The following is a 16,581-nucleotide window of genomic DNA, read 5'->3' as shown; positions in this document are numbered from 1 at the left end:
AGTCTTGGTGGTTCCAAATTTCTTCTATTTAAGAACGATGGAGGCCACTGTGTTCTTGGGGACCATCAATGCTGCAGACATTTTTTGGTACCCTTCCCCAGATCTGTGCCTCAATACAATCCTGTCTCGGAGCTCTATGGACAATTCCTTCGAGCTCACGGCTTGGGGTTTGCTCTGATGTGCACTGTCAACTGTGGGACCTTATATAGACAGGTTTGTGCCTTACCAAATCATGTCCAATCAATTGAATTTACCACAGGTGGACTCCAATCAAGATATAAAAACATATCAAGGATGATCAATGGAAACAGGATGCACCTGAGCTCAATCTTGAGTCTCATTGCAAAGGCTCTGAATACTTATGTGAAAAAGGTATCGGTTTTACATTTTTTATGCATTTGCAAAAATTTCAAAAAACGTTTTGCTTTGTCATTATGGGGTATTTTGTGTAGATTAATGAGGAAAAAAATATTGAATATATTTTAGAATAAGGCTGTAATGTAACAAAATGTGGAAAAAGTCAAGGGGTCTGAATACATTCCAAATGCACTGTATTTTAGAATTTTTACACTTCATATCCAGGTTATCCTAAAGTATCTAAAAATGGATTGTGTAACTCATTGTTACACAGTGCCTTCAGAAAGTATTCATAACCCTTGACTTAATCCACATGTTTTTTACATTACAGCTTGAATTCAAGATGGATTAATTAGATTTTATTTCTCACCCATCTACACACAATATTCCATAATGACAAAGTGAAAGTGTTTTTAGAAATGTTCGCAAATGTATTGAAAATGAAATACAGAAATACACTGCTCCAAAAAATAAAGGGAACACTTAAACAACACAACGTAACTCCAAGTCAATCACACTTCTGTGAAATCAAACTGTCCACTTAGGAAGCAACACTGATTGACAAAACATTTCACATGCTGTTGTGCAAATGAAATAGACAACAGGTGGAAATTATAGGCATTTAGCAAGACACCCCCAATAAAGGAGTGGTTCTGCAGGTGGGGATCACAGACCACTTCTCAGTTCCTATGCTTCCTGGCTGATGTTTTGGTCACTTTTGAATGCTGGCGGTGCTTTCGCTCTAGTGGTAGCATGAGCCGGAGTCTACAACCCACACAAGTGGCTCAGGTAGTGCAGCTCATCCAGGATGGCACATCAATGCGAGATGTGGCAAGAAGGTTTGCTGTGTCTGTCAGCGTAGTGTCCAGAGCATGGAGGCGCTACCAGGAGACAGGCCAGTACATCAGGAGACGTGGAGGAGGCCGTAGGAGGGCAACAACCCAGCAGCAGGACCGCTACCTCCGCCTTTGTGCAAGGAGGAGCAGGAGGAGCACTGCCAGAGCCCTGCAAAATGACCTCCAGCAGCCCACAAATGTGCATGTGTCTGCTCAAAAGATCAGAAACAGACTCCATGAGGGTGGTATGAGGGGCGGAGTCCACAGGCGGGGGTTGTGCTTACAGCGCAACACCGTGCAGGACGTTTGGCATTTGCCAGAGAACACCAAGATTGGCAAATTCGCCCCTGGCGCCCTGTGCTCCTCACAGATGAAAGCAGGTTCACACTGAGCACATGTGACAGACGTGACAGTCTGGAGACACCGTGGAGAACGTTCTGCTGCCTGCAACATCCTCCAGCATGACCGGTTTGGCGGTGGGTCAGTCATGGTGTGGGGTGGCATTTCTTTGGGGGGCCGCACAGCCCTCCATGTGCTCGCCAGAGGTAGCCTGACTGCCATTAGGTACTGAGATGAGATCCTCAGACCCCTTGTGAGACCATATGCTGGTGTGGTTGGCTCTGGGTTCCTCCTAATGCAAGACAATGCTAGACTTCATGTGGCTGGAGTGTGTCAGCAGTTCCTGCAAGAGGAAGGCATTGATGCTATGGACTGGCCTGCCCGTTCCCCAGACTTGAATCCAATTGAGCACATCTGGGTCCTCATGTCTCGCTCCATCCACCAACACCACGTTGCACCACAGACTGTCCAGGACTTGGCGGATGCTTTAGTCCAGGTCTGGCAGGACATCCCTCAGGAGACCATCTGCCACCTCATCAGGAGCATGCCCAGGCGTTGTAGGGAGGTCATACAGGCACGTGGAGACCACACACACTTCTGAGCCTCATTTTGACTTGTTTTAAGGACATTACATCAAAGTTGGATCAGCCTGTAGTGTGGTTTTCCACTTTAATTTTGAGTGTGACTCCAAATCCAGACCTCCATGGGTTGATAAATTTGATTTCCATTGATCATTTCTGTGTGATTTTGTTGTCAGCACATTCAACTATGTAAAGAAAAAAAGTATTTAATAAGAATATTTCATTCATTCAGTTCTAGGATGTGTTATTTTAGTGTTCCCTTTATTTTTTTGAGCAGTGTATATACATTACCAGTCAAAAGGTTGGATACACCTACTCATTCCAGGGTTTTTCTAAATTTGTACTATTTTCTACATTGTAGAATAGTAGTGAAGACATCAACACAATAAAATAGCACATATATATGGGATCATGTAGTAACCAAAAAAGTGTTAAACAAATCAAAATATATTTTATACTTGAGATTCTTCAAAGTAACCACCCTTTGCCTTGACAGCTTTGCACACTCTTGGCATTCTCTCAACCAGCTTTATATAGTGGTCAGAGCCTGGTAATGTCAAAATCAAATGAAATGAAATCACATTTTATTGGTCACACACATTTAAAATGATATGATTTCATTTGATTTGATTTTGACATTACCAGACTCTGACCACTATATAAAGCTAGTTGAGAGAATGCCAAGAGTGTTATTGCTGGTGCAGCGAAATGCTTGTTTTTCTAACTCCAACAATGCAGTAGTATGTAACAATTCACAACAATACACACAAACCTAAAAGTAAAAGAATGAAGTAAAGAAATATATAAATATTAGGACAAGCAATGTCTGAGTGGCATTCAGTAAATTACAGTAGAGTACAGTATATACATATGAAATGAGTAAAACACTATGTAAACATGATTAAAGTAACTAGTGTTCCATTTAAAGTGGCCAGTCATTCCATGTCTATGTACATAGTCAGCAGCCTCTAAGGTGCAGTGTTGAGTAATCGAGTTGTAGCTGGCTAGTGATGGCCATTTAACAGTTGGATGGCCTTGAGATAGAAGCTGTTTTTCAGTCTCTCGGTCCCAGCTTTGATGCACCTGTACTGACCTCGCCTTCTGGATGATAGCGGGGTGAACAGGCCGTGGATCGGGTGGTTGATGTCCTTGATGATCTTTTTGGCCTTCCTGTGACATCAGGTGCTGTAGGTGTCCTGGAGGGCAGGCAGTGTGCTCCCGGTGATGCGTTGGGCACACCACACCACCCTCTGGGAGAGCCTTGCGGTTGCGGGCGGTGCAGTTGCCGTACCAGGCGGTGATACAGCCCGACAGGATGCTCTCAATTGTACATCTGTAAAAGTTCATGAGGGTCTTAGCGGCCAAGCCAATTTTTTTCAGCTTCCTAAGGTTGAAGAGGCGCTGTCGCACCTTCCTCAATACACTGTGTGGGTGGACCATTTCAGATTGTCAGTGATGTGTACGCCGAGGAACGAGAGCCCACAGTCCTTGGGAGCAGACCGTGTCGGTGGCACTGTGTTATCCTCAAAGCGGGCGAATAACGTGTTTAGCTTGTCCGGGTGCAAGACGTTCATGTCCGCGACGTGGCTGGGTTTCCCTTTGTAATAGATGATTGTCTGTAGACGCTGCCACATACGTCTCGTGTCTGAGTTGGTGAACTGCGACTCCACTTTGTCTCTGTACTGACGTTTTGCCTGTTTGATTGCCTTACGGAGGGAATAATTACACTGTTTGTATTCAACCATATTTATCAGTCACCTTGCCATGGTTAAATGCTGTGCATTGCGCTTTCAGTTTTGCACGAATGCTGCCATCTAATAGTCACATTGGGAACAACATCCCCTATACACTTCCTGATGAACTCAGTCACCGTGTCCGTGTACACATCAATGTTATTCTCAAAGGCTACCTGGAACATATCCCAATCCGCATGATCAAAATAATCTTGAAGCATGGATTCTGATTGGTCAGACCAGCGTTGAATAGACCTTAGCACAGGTACTTCCTGTTTCAGTTTCTGCCTATAGGAAGGGAGGAGCAGAATGGAGTCATTATCTGATTTGCCAAAGGGAGGGCGGGGAGGGCCTTGTAGCCATCTAAGAAGGGAGAGTAACAATGGTCAAGAGCTTTTGTAGCACGCGTACTACAAGCAATGTGTCGATAAAATTTCGGTAGCTACAATTCTCTTTGGAGGTTGACATTTGATTGTGAGATATTCTATGTCGGGTGAACAAAAGGACTTAATTTCCTCTATGTTATTACAATCACACCATGAGTAGTTAATCATGAAACATACACCACCGCATTTCTTCTTCCTGGAAAGTTTTTTATTCCTGTCTGTGCAATGTACTGAGAACCTAGCTGGCTGTATGGACGAGAACAGTATATCCAGAAAGAGCTACGATTCAGTGAAAAAGACTATGTTACAGTCCCTGATGTCTCTCTGAAAGGAGATCCTCACAATGAGCTCGTCTGGGTGGTGTACACGCCCCCTGAGTACGACTACAATATCTCTTCTCTGCCGGTGGAGTCTTGGAGCAGCCTCTGGGATAAGTTCAATTGCACTGGAGGGTACGAACAAAGAATACAATTCGGGAAAGTCTTATTTCTGGTCAGAAATGCTGGTGAGTTACTGCCGCTCTGATATCCAAAAGTTATTTCCGTCTGTATGTAATAACACAAAAAACGTTCTGGGCTAACAATGTAAGAAATAACACACAAATAAACGAAATACTGCAAAGTTGCTTAGGAGCTAGAAGCAGAGCTGCCATATCTGTCGGCGCCATCTTCGAGGAAATAGGATGGGACATGAACCTAACAATTACTAATTCAATAATTCAAATAAAACATTTTCTGAACAGGGAAAGAAAGTCATCACCAAAGTAACTGAGAATACAATACATGGGATGAAGAAACAATAAGCTCCATACTATATTAAGAACTGATACTGTATACTTGATGTTGGGGTGGGATTGGCGTGTGGTGTGGTCCTGTGGATGGCTTTTTACCATTTCTTTGGATTAGTCATCTCTAATTCATTGTTACTAACAAGTTCGGTCCAAATCAGATGTTAGGTACTATATTTATTGAATATTATAGGAATCTTATGAATTAAAAATGGGCCATTTGGGTGCAATCAATTAGCTTAATTTCTCAGAAAACAAATATTTCAACAAAATAATGTTGCAGGAATGTTAATCTTATCCGTTTCTAACAGAAACGATTTCAAAACAATCTGAGATGAAGGGTGTCAAAATCCTATTTCTTGTGCTTTTTGAGGTGGAATGACCCTTTTGTAAAACAAGTGTTTGATAGACTGAAGTCATGTTCTGGTCTTTGAAGTGCGTTTTCAAGCGGAAATTAAATGTCATAAGGTAGTTAACATGCTCAACTCAGACAAAAAGTGTATATCTTCACGATGTGCCAAATCTACACTTCAATATGGCAGATGGACTAGGATTTTAGGACAAAAACAAGGTGAAAACAGATAATTCCTTGCTTCAAATAAGGGTGAAGCCTAACAGCCTTTTGAAACACAAACACAAGGCGAGCCTGCTATCCATCCAGACAAAGACAACTAATCCAAACTAAACTGTGGGGAAAGTGATTCATGATCCATATAAAGACATATTTTAGTGTGAAGGATTCCAAAAGGCTCTGTTTTTACATTCAGAGTTTGAAGGAAAGAGAAATAGAGCATGGAACACTAGGAGAGGAGTATATTTCCAAGAGACAGTGAGGGAGAGGGCTAGGTGGAGGAGAGAAGAGCGTGTCTGTGTCCCAGAAGCCTGGAGAACAGTCTGGTTTCTTTATGAAGGAGCAGCAACACCTGCAGTCCCACCACCACCAGATTGCCTGCCTGTCTGCGCAGTCAGCAGACGTAAGTCTGTCTGTGGCTGCCTGACAGGGTGGTCTCTCTCTACAGAAGACAGACACTTCCATCTAACTGCTTCGTGAGTGGAGGCGTAATGCTTTTACCAGCCACGCTCTTCATTTATCCTGTGATGAGAGAGGCAAACCACCTGATACGGATGGTGCTCAGAGGCATACTGAGCCCCTTGAGGAGCAATTGCTTCAGGTGATTTATACACTGCTCAAAAAAATAAAGGGAACACTTAAACAACACAGTGTAACTCCAAGTCAATCACACTTCTGTGAAATCAAACTGTCCACTTTGGAAGCAACACTGATTGACAATACATTTCACAAGGTGGAAATTATAGGCATTTAGCAAGACACCCCCAATAAAGGAGTGATTCTGCAGGTGGGGACCACAGACAACTTCTCAGTTCTTATGCTTCCTGGCTGATGTTTTGGTCACTTTTGAATGCTGGCAGTGCTTTCACTCTAGTGGTAGCATAAAGACGGAGTCTACAACCCACACAAGTGGCTCAGGTAGTGCAGCTCATCCAGGATGGCACATCAACGCGAGATGTGGCAAGAAGGTTTGCTGTGTCTGTCAGCGTAGTGTCCAGAGCATGGAGGCGCTACCAGGAGACAGGCCAGTACATCAGGAGACGTGGAGGAGGCCGTAGGAGGGCAACAATCCAGCAGCAGGACCGCTACCTCTGCCTTTGTGCAAGGAGGAGCAGGAGGAGCACTGCCAGAGCCCTGCAAAATGACATGCATGTGTCTGCTCAAACGGTCAGAAACAGACTCCATGAGGGTGGTATGAGGGCCTGACGTCCACAGGTGGGGGTTGTGCTTACAGCCCAACACCGTGCAGGACGTTTGGCATTTGCCAGAGAACACCAAGATTGGCAAATTCGCCACTGGCGCCCTGTGCTCTTCACAGATGAAAGCAGGTTCACACTGAGCACATGTGACAGACGTGACAGTCTGAAGACGTTCTGGAGAACGTTCTGCTGCCTGCAACATCCAGCATGACCGGTTTGGTGGTTGGTCAGTCATGGTGTGGGGTGGCATTTCTTTGGGGGGCCGCACAGCCCTCCATGTGCTCGCCAGAGGTAGCCTGACTGCCATTAGGTACTGAGATGAGATCCTCAGACCCCTTGTGAGACCATATGCTGGTGTGGTTGGCCCTGAGTTCCTCCTAATGCAAGACAATGCTAGACCTCATGTGGCTGGAGTGTGTCAGCAGTTCCTGCAAGAGGAAGGCATTGATGCTATGGACCGCCCGTTCCCCAGACCTGAATCCAATTGAGCACATCTGGGACATCATGTCTCGCTCCATCCACCAACGCCACGTTGCACCACAGACTGTCCAGGAGTTGGCAGATGCTTTAGTCCAGGTCTGGGAGGAGATCCCTCAGGAGACCATCCGCCACCTCATCAGGAGCATGCCCAGGCATTGTAGGGAGGTCATACAGGCACGTGGAGGCCACACACACTTCTGAGCCTCATTTTGACTTGTTTTAAGGACATTACATCAAAGTTGGATCAGCCTGTAGTGTGGGTTTCCACTTTAATTTTGAGTGTGACTCCAAATCCAGACCTCCATGGGTTGATAAATTTGATTTCCATTGATCATTTTTGTGTGATTTTGTTGTCAGCACATTCAACTATGTAAAGAAAAAAGTATTTAATAAGAATATTTCATTAATTCAGATCTAGGATGTGTTATTTTAGTGTTCCCTTTATTTTTTGAGCAGTGTATATAAAGCAACTGCTCTTTGCTTCATTTGGATAGCATTTCTGTATAAGAGAACCACTGTTCTCAGGTTGTATGTAATATGTACAGTACCAGTCAAACGTTTGGACACACCTACTCATTCAAGGGTTTTTCTATATTTTTACTATTTTCTACATTGTAGAATAATAATGAAAACATCAAAACTATGAAATAACACATGGAATTATGAAGTAAGCAAAAAAGTGTTAAACAAATCAAAATATATTTTCGATTCTTCAAAGTAGCCACCCTTTGCCTTGATGACAGCTTTGCACACTCTTGGCATTCTCTCAACCAGCTTTACCCGGAATGCTTTTCCAACAGTCTTGAAGGAGTTCCCACAAATGCTGAGCACTTGTTGGCTGCTTTTCCTTAACACCGCGGTCCAACGCATCCCAAACCATCTCAATTGGGTTGAGGTCAGGTGATTGTGGAGGCCAGGTCATATGATGCAGCACTCCATCACTCTCCTTCTTGGTCAAATAGCTCTTACACAGCCTGGAGGTGTGTTGGGTCATTGTCCTGTTGAAAAACAAATTATAGTGGGACTAAGAGTAATCCAGATGGAATGGCGTATTGCTGCAGAATGCTGTGGTAACAATGCTGGTTAAGTGTGCCTTGAACTATAAATAATTCACTGACAGTGTCAACAGCAAAGCACCCCCACACCATCACACCTCCTCCTCCATGCGTCACGGTGGGAACCACACATGCGGAGATCATCCGTTCACCTACTCTGCGTCTCACTAAGACACAGTGGTTGGAACCAAAAATCTCAAATTTGGACTCATCAGACCAAAGTACAGATTTCCACAGTCTAATATCGTGTATCTTGGCCCAAGCAAATCTCTTCTTATTATTTGTGTCCTTTAGTAGTGGTTTCTTTGCAGCAATTCGACCATGAAGGCCTGATTTACGCAGTCTACTCTGAACAGTTGATGTTGAGATGTGTCTGTTACTTGAACTCTGATGCATTTATTTGGGCTGCAATTTCTGAGGCTGATAACTCTAATGAACTTATCCTCTGCAGCCGAGGTAACTCTGGTTTTCCTTTCCTGTGGCGGTCCTCATGAGAGCCAGTTTCATCATAGTGGTTGGTTTTTGCAACTGCACTTGAAGAAACTTTCAAAGCTCTTGAAATTTTCCGTATTGACCTTCATGTCTTAAAGTAATGATAGACTGTCGTTTCTCTTTGCTTATTTGAGCTGTTCTTGCCATAATATGGACTTGGTCTTTTACCCGATAGGGCAACCTTCTGTATACCAACCCTACCCTGTCACAACACAACTGATTGGCTCAAACACATTAAGGAAAGAAATTCCACAAATTCACTATTAACAAGGCACACATATTAATTGAAATGCATTCCAGGTGGCTACTTTGAAGAATCTGAAATATAAAATATATTTTGATATGTTTAACACTTTTTTGGTTATTACATGATTCCATATGTGTTATTTCATAGTTTTGATGTCTTCACAATTATAAAAAAAATGTAGAAAACAGTAAAAATTAAGAAAAACCCTGGAAATGAGTAGTGGTATCCAACATTTTCACGGGTACTGTAGATGTCATAACCAGCCATAAAATAATGCAATAGATGTCACAACAGGTCTAAATATGTGTCATGACAGTGTTATGACCATATTATAAACAGGATATAAAGTATGTCAGCTGTTATGACATATGACGCTGGGTGTCAAGTAAAGTGTTACCAGAAAAAGTAGACAGCCAGGACATGTTTTTGCATTAGCACTATTTTGGTGGCCTCGGGTACATTCAAATGCCATGATTCTATCCAAAATACACAGTGAAATTATTGAATACTTTATCGACTTCACCACCCAGATTGGAAAAATGTGTTGTTATATTGTGTAGAAAGTCATGACTTTACAATTTATACTGAACAAAAACATAAACGTAAAATGTTGGTCACGTGTTTAATTAGCTGAAATAAAAGATCCCAGACATTTTCCATACACATTATTTTTTTATTTCTCTCAAATTTTGGGCACAAATTTGTTTTTAGTGGGCATTTCTCCTTTGCCAAGAAAATCCATCCACCTGACAGGTGTGGCATATCAAGAAGCTGATTAAACAGCATGATCATTACACAGGTTCACCTTGTGCTGGGGACAATAAAAGGTGCAGTTTTGTCAAACAACACAATGCCACAGATGTCTCATGTTTGAAGGGAGTGTGCAATTGGCATGCTGACTACAGAAATGCCCACCAAAGCTGTTGAATTTTTATTTCTCTACCAACGTTGTTCTAGAGAATTTGGCAATATGTCCAACCGGCCTCACAACCGCAGACCACGTGTAACCACGCCAGCCCAGGACCTCCACATCTGGCTTCTTCACCTGCGGGATCGTCTGAGACCAGCCACACGGACAGCTGATGTAACTGAGGAGTATTTCTGTCTGTAATAAAGCCCTTTTGTGGGTGAAAACTCATTCTGATTGTCTGGGCCTGGCTCCCTATGCCCTCCCAGGCTCACCTATGGGTGCACCCCTGCCCAGTCATGTGAAAACCATAGATTAGGGCCTAGTTTATTTATTTAAATTGACTGATTTATGTATTTTATAAAAAAATAAATGTTTTATTTATTTTATTAAAACAGAAAAAATAAGTAAATAGCCCACATATTCCCAGGTTTCTGTTTTTCCCAGTTATGTCAGGTTTCCACTCTCAAAATTACACAAAAACCACACTAGATGTTCTAAGTGCACAACAATGTTTAAACCACATCAGGTCACCACTTTTGAGGTCTGGGAAAAAGCTGAGAATGTAGATTTTTTTTTACCCTTTAATTCAATTGAGCACGAAGCAAGAGGCTGTGTTTAGCAGTGTTATTGTAGCACACATGAGTTTGCAAACCAAATACCCACTGGATTGATAATAATAATCATTATATCATTCTGCCAGTTAAGCATAGGATACTTTTTTGGGCTAACATTTAAGTCAAATCAAATTGAAGGTTTTTGGGAAAGCCTTTCTATCTACCAGAGACTGTTTTCATTAGCTAACGGCTACACAAATTGGTAGACACCGCACAGACAGACAAGGGGCATTCTCGTTGCCTCTTCAGAAAGTTGTGGGAACACACAAATCACTGATGCTTTCTGTTCATGTCTTATGGTAAACCGTGGAAAATTAATACATTTTCAAAACATTTAGTTGATTTAGTTGAACATGATTTGGAAATGCACACACCTGTCTATATAAGGTCCCAACCACGAGGACGAAGGAATTGTCCGTACAACTCAGAGACAGGATTGTGACGAGGCACAGATCTGTGGAAGGGTACCAAAATATTTATGCAGCATTGAAGGTCCACAAGGACACAGTGGCTTCCTTCATTCTTAAATGGAAGAAGTTTGGAACCACCAAGACGCAGTCTAAAGCTGGCCACCCGGCCAAACTGAGCAATCAGGGGAATGGGGCCTTGGTCAGAGAGGTGACCAAGAACCCGATGGTCACTCTGACAGAGCTCCAGAGTTCCTCTGTGGAGATCGGATAATCTTTCAGAAGGACAACCATCTCTGCAGCACTCCACCAATCAGGCCTTTATGGTAAATTGGCCACTCCTCAGTAAAAGGCACATGACAGCCTAAAGACATGGCACCTAAAGACTCTCAGACCATGAGAAACAAGATTATCTGGTCTAATGAAACCAAGACTGAACTCTTTGGCCTGAATGCAAAAAGTCACACCTACGATGAAGCATGGCCATGGCAGCATCATACTGTGGGGATGTTTCTCAGCGGCAAGGACTGAGAGATCCTTGATGAAAACCTGCTCCAGAGCGCTCAGGACCTCAGACTGGGGTGAAGGTTCACCTTCCAACAGGACAAGAACCCTAACCACACAGCCAAGACAATGAAGTCGCTGAATGTCCTAGAGTGGCCAAGCCCGAGCCCGGACTTGAACCTGATCGAAAATCTCTGGAGAGACCTGAAAATAGCTGTGCAGCAACATTCCCCATCTAACCTGACAGAGCTTGAAAGGATTTGCAGAGAAGAAATGGGAGAAACTACCCAAATACAGGTGTGCTAGGCGTGTAGCGTCATACCCAAGAAGACTCAAGGCTGTAATCACTGCCAAAGGTGCTTCAACAAAGTACTGAATAAAGATTCTGAATATTAATGGAAATGTGATACTCAGTTTTTATAAATGTCATTATGGGGGACTGTGTGTAAACTGATGAGTAAAAAAAATATTTACTAAATTTTTGAACACGGCTGTCACATAACAAAATGTGAAAAAAGGCAAGGGGTCTGCATACTTTCCGAGTGGACTGTATGCATGAATACTGACATATAAACAAAGCAAATAAAGAAACGTCCCTTTTTCAGGACTCTGTCTTTCAAAGATAATTCGTAAAAACCCAAATAACTTCACAGATCTTCATTGTAAAGGGTTTAAACACTGTTTCCCATGCTTGTTCAATGAACTAGAAACGATTAATGAACATGCACCTGTGGCACGGTCGTTAAGACACCAACAGCTTACAGACGGTAGGCAATTAAGGTCACAGTTATGAAAACGTAGGACACTAAAGAGGCCTCTCTACTGACTTTGAAAAACACCAAAAGAAAGATGCCCAGGGTCCCTGCTCATCTGCGTGAACGCACCTTAGGCATGCTGCAAGGAGGCATGAGGACTGCAGATGTGGCCACGGCAATAAATTGCAATGTCGTACTGTGAGAAGACTAAGACCGCGCTACAGGGAGACAGGACGGACAGCTAATCGTCCTCGCAGTGGCAGATCACGTGTAACATCACCTGCACAGGATCGGTACATCCGAACATCACACCTGCGGGACAAGTACAGGATGGCTACAACAACTGCCCCAGTTAGACCAGCAACGCACAATCTCTCCATCAGTGCTCAGACTGTCCGCAATAGGCTGAGAGAGGCTGGACTGAGGGCTTGTAGGCCTGTTGTAAGGCAGGTCCTCACCAGACATCACCGGCAACAACGTCGCCTATGGGCACAAACCCACCGAGAAAGGACTGGCAAAAAGTGCTCTTCACTGACGAGTTACGGTTTTGTCTCACCAGGGGTGATGGTCGGATTTGCATTTATCGTCGAAACAATGAGCGTTACAACGAAGCCTGTACTCTGGAGCGGGATCGACTTAGAGGTGAAGGGTCCGCCATGGTCTGGGGAGGTGTGTCACAGCATCATCAGACTGAGCTTGTTGTCATTGCAAGCAATCTCAACGCTGTGCGTTACAGGGAAGACATCCTCCTTCCTCATGTGGTACACTTCCTGCAGGCTCATCCTGACATGCCCCTCCAGCATGACAATGCCACCAGCCATACTGCTCATTCTGTGCGTGATTTCCTGCAAGACAGGAATGTCAGTGTTCTGCCATGGCCAGCAAAGAGCCCGGATCTCAATCCATTTGAGCACGTCTGGGACCTGTTGGATCAGAGGGTGAGGGCTAGGGCCATTCCCCCCAGAAATGCCCGGGAACTTGCCTTGGTGGAAGAGTGGGCTAACATCTCACAGCAAGAACTGGCAAATCTGGTGCAGTCCATGAGGAGGAGATGCACTGCAGTACTTAATGCAGCTGGTGGCCCCACCAGATACTGACTGTTACTTTTGATTTTTACCCCCCCTTTGTTCAGGGACACATTATTCCATTTATGTTAGTCACATGTCTGTGGAACTTGTTCAGTTTATGTCTCAGTCGTTGAATCTTGTTATGTTCACACAAATATTTACACATGTTAAGTTTGCTGAAAATAAATGCATTTGTCAGTGAGAGGACGTTTCTTTTTTTGCTGAGTTTACATGTATGCACACAGTACCAGTCAAAAGGTTGGACACACCTACTCATTCAAGGGTTTTTCTATATTTTTACTATTTTCTACATTGTAGAATAACAGTGAAGACATCAAAACTAAACTAACACATATGGGACATTGTAGTAACCAAAAAAGAGTTAAACAAATCAAAATATATTTTATGTTTGAGATTCTTCAAAGTATCCACCCTTTGCCTTGATGACAGCTTGGCACACTCTTGGCATTCTCTCAACAACCTTCACGAGGTAGTCACCTTTTGACTGGTACTGTATATGAAGGCTGTTGTTACAGATATTGCCATAGCACAAGCAAGACGCAGTCTCTACACATTGCATTGGAGCAAAACTCTGCCTTCTGTGTGATGTAATCTTTATAGTTATGCTGGCATATAGTCAGAGTTGCTGAAAAAATAACTACAATAGCTAATGTTTGCACTTTAAATCCCTATTGACTGCCTGTCTGCGTCTTGCTTGTTGATATGCTGTGTACATATAACTTATAACATATCACTTAACCTAAATAGCGGCATGGAGGCTAACTCCCCTCCTGAAAAAAGAACATGAAATCGCTAGACTGCCTGTTGTGTCGTGCTTATGTCTGCTTTGATTACTGCTACAACAGACAAAGAACTACGTTTGTTCGAAGAAGCAGCAACGGAGTCACAGAGAGAATGAGCACTGAGCAGTAGCTGAAAGGATTCTGATGGGAAAGCGCGCAGAGGATCCCAAACATGCGCAGAAAACTTCCAGGTTCAGAAAATCCGGAATCACAGCCAGTCCGTAGAAAAAAAGGATGTTACTTTTTAATTCATTAAGATTAATAACATTCAAATTGAATGGGAAATTGGAGCTTTGATATGATGAAATCAAAGGGCATTTGAGTGTAGAACTTAAAGACAGCGGTTGTTGTTATCCTCCAGGCTATTTAGAGACATTTATTGCAGTTATTATAAGTAATGCTTTTATAATGATAGGTTACATTAACCTCTGCTCTGTTACAGACTCGGTTAGCCTTTTTTGGTGGATATCTTTGAATTGTGCTCTTTCTGTGCTTTAAACTTAAAAGGAGTTGTGTGGGGGGTTTGTGCTGGGCTGTGTTGAGCTGGGCTGTGGGGCTGAATGTGTGGGAAGTACAAGGGTCTAGCTTGTAATTTGGGTTTTCTGGGAGCCGCTCCATAAGTCAGTGCTTTCCAGGTTACGGCAGGCTAATCAGGTCCAGTCGCACTCTGATAACTGGGCCGGGCTGAGAACTTGGAACATGGATGGGGAGGGACGGAAGGGGGTTGGTTGGGAGGGGGGTAAATGTTGCAGTATTTGGTGCAGGGGGCCGTGGTGTAGCAACACCCTGTTGTTCAGTCAATTAGGCAGAGCAGGCCCTGGACATTTTAGGGGCGCCTCTGGCAGTGTCATTGATGGAGAGGTTAGAGAACAGGCCAGGACCACCCGGAATTCAACAGCCCCCAGACCCCTCCTCCCCCACACCACCCCCCAATCCCAAAAACACACACTGACTAAATCACAGGAACACAAACACACACACACAACCCCCCTCCCCCCCAGCTCCATCTAGGGAGTATGAACAAGGGGATTAGGAATATAAAACAAGTAAAAGCTCAATTATACACAGAGGGTTCAGTTTTAATGCCATCTAAGAAAGCATAGAATAAAACGCATCAGTCACATAAAACACTGACCCACACAAGTTCACACATGCTACTTTGGCTAGTAACGTGTTATTTCCTGCTTCTTAGGGTTGCAAAACTCAGGTACCTTTCCCCAAATTCTTCAGAAATCCCAGTTGGGAAGTTTCCCAGATTTCCTACGTATTCTCTATGTCCTTATTCCAGGAATCTTACAAACAGTATTTCTGGAAAACCTAGGAATTTTGGGATACTGGAATTTTGCAACCCTACTGTTGCCGGATAAAGTGGAGGTGAGTGGGACTTGAGTGTGTGATGGCAAGGTGAGGCAGTAGTATGCTCACCCTCTGGCTCTATGCGCTGGGCACTCCCTACCAGGCAATATTTGATGTCTGCACCTCGGCTGATCACAGCGTTACTGCAGATCACACTGCCCTGGATGTTACACCTGTAGAACAAACACACAGCACCATCAACCATACTTCCCCTTGAGAACTAGTACACTATCACACTGTGCAGATTGTGGGTACCTGCGAAGACATCCCAGAGTTGATTGCTGGCCATTGGACACTTGCTCTCTGACCTAATGCAAAGTTAAAATCCTGGTCTTGTGTACCTTATTTGAACATCTACTCGACCAGGCTTCATTTTCAAGGAGGACGTTTTCTGGATGCAATATTTGAGAAGATGCTTTCAACTGCACAGGCTTTCATTAATCCACGCGCACACACACACTCTTTCATGGGATCACTTTGGCACCATAAAACTTTATAACTTTATGTGCACAGTTTGATGTTTACTTAACATGCCTGGGCCAAGCCAGCTTTTTTTTCTTGATGCATGAAGACCATATTTACAATGAAATTTCTCTTTCATGTCTTCAGCTAATTGCACAGCAGAGGGAGGGCCTTGTCCTTTCCTGCCTCTAACCCCTCCCTTAAAGGAAACATGACCCCTTAGAGTTTTCAGCTGTCTTGTTTTATTTTCCTCAAGAAACTAGATTAGCATACATATTAAAGAAAAACACCAGCCTCTACCTTGTGTGTGCAAATTGATACACTATCATCGACATTTAGAATATTAGGTATTCGATATCGTCAGGTTTATTTTTTATTTTGTTGAGGGCAGGGGGTGACAAAACATTATAGACAGGTGTTCATCAAGGCTGAGACCAAGCACACGCCCCATGTCGAAATAAAAAACCCATTCTGGATCCTATGTTATAATTATTATGGGTACTGAGCTCAGTCTAAATAGTGGGTTTCAGACATTAGGCTTATGTGATGTCTAGGTAGGCAGTATACTCATTCATTTGAGTGGGGTAGCAATTCTCTATGGTAAGTAGACCGTGATCTTTCAAATTCCTCATTAACTGTT

At 43.4% G+C, this 16,581-nt stretch overlaps 1 pseudogene across 1 annotated transcript in view; it reads right to left on the bottom strand.

Annotated features, from left to right (window-relative positions):
- The window catches only part of LOC110530316 (translation initiation factor eIF2B subunit gamma-like), a 51,657-nt pseudogene that overhangs the window by 1,754 nt on the left and 33,322 nt on the right, over positions 1-16,581 (bottom strand). Inside the window, exon 10 of the transcript XR_016482558.1 lies at positions 15,549-15,652. The product of XR_016482558.1 is annotated as a translation initiation factor eIF2B subunit gamma-like (transcript). The remainder of the gene's footprint in view (positions 1-15,548; positions 15,653-16,581) is intronic.

The sequence above is a fragment of the Oncorhynchus mykiss genome, chromosome 8 (genome assembly GCF_057628025.1).
Source record: "Oncorhynchus mykiss isolate SJ-2025 chromosome 8, ASM5762802v1, whole genome shotgun sequence".
NCBI lineage: Eukaryota > Metazoa > Chordata > Actinopteri > Salmoniformes > Salmonidae > Oncorhynchus > Oncorhynchus mykiss.
Note: the sequence above shows the minus strand (reverse complement) of the source record. Positions and strands in the feature narration are given on the sequence as shown.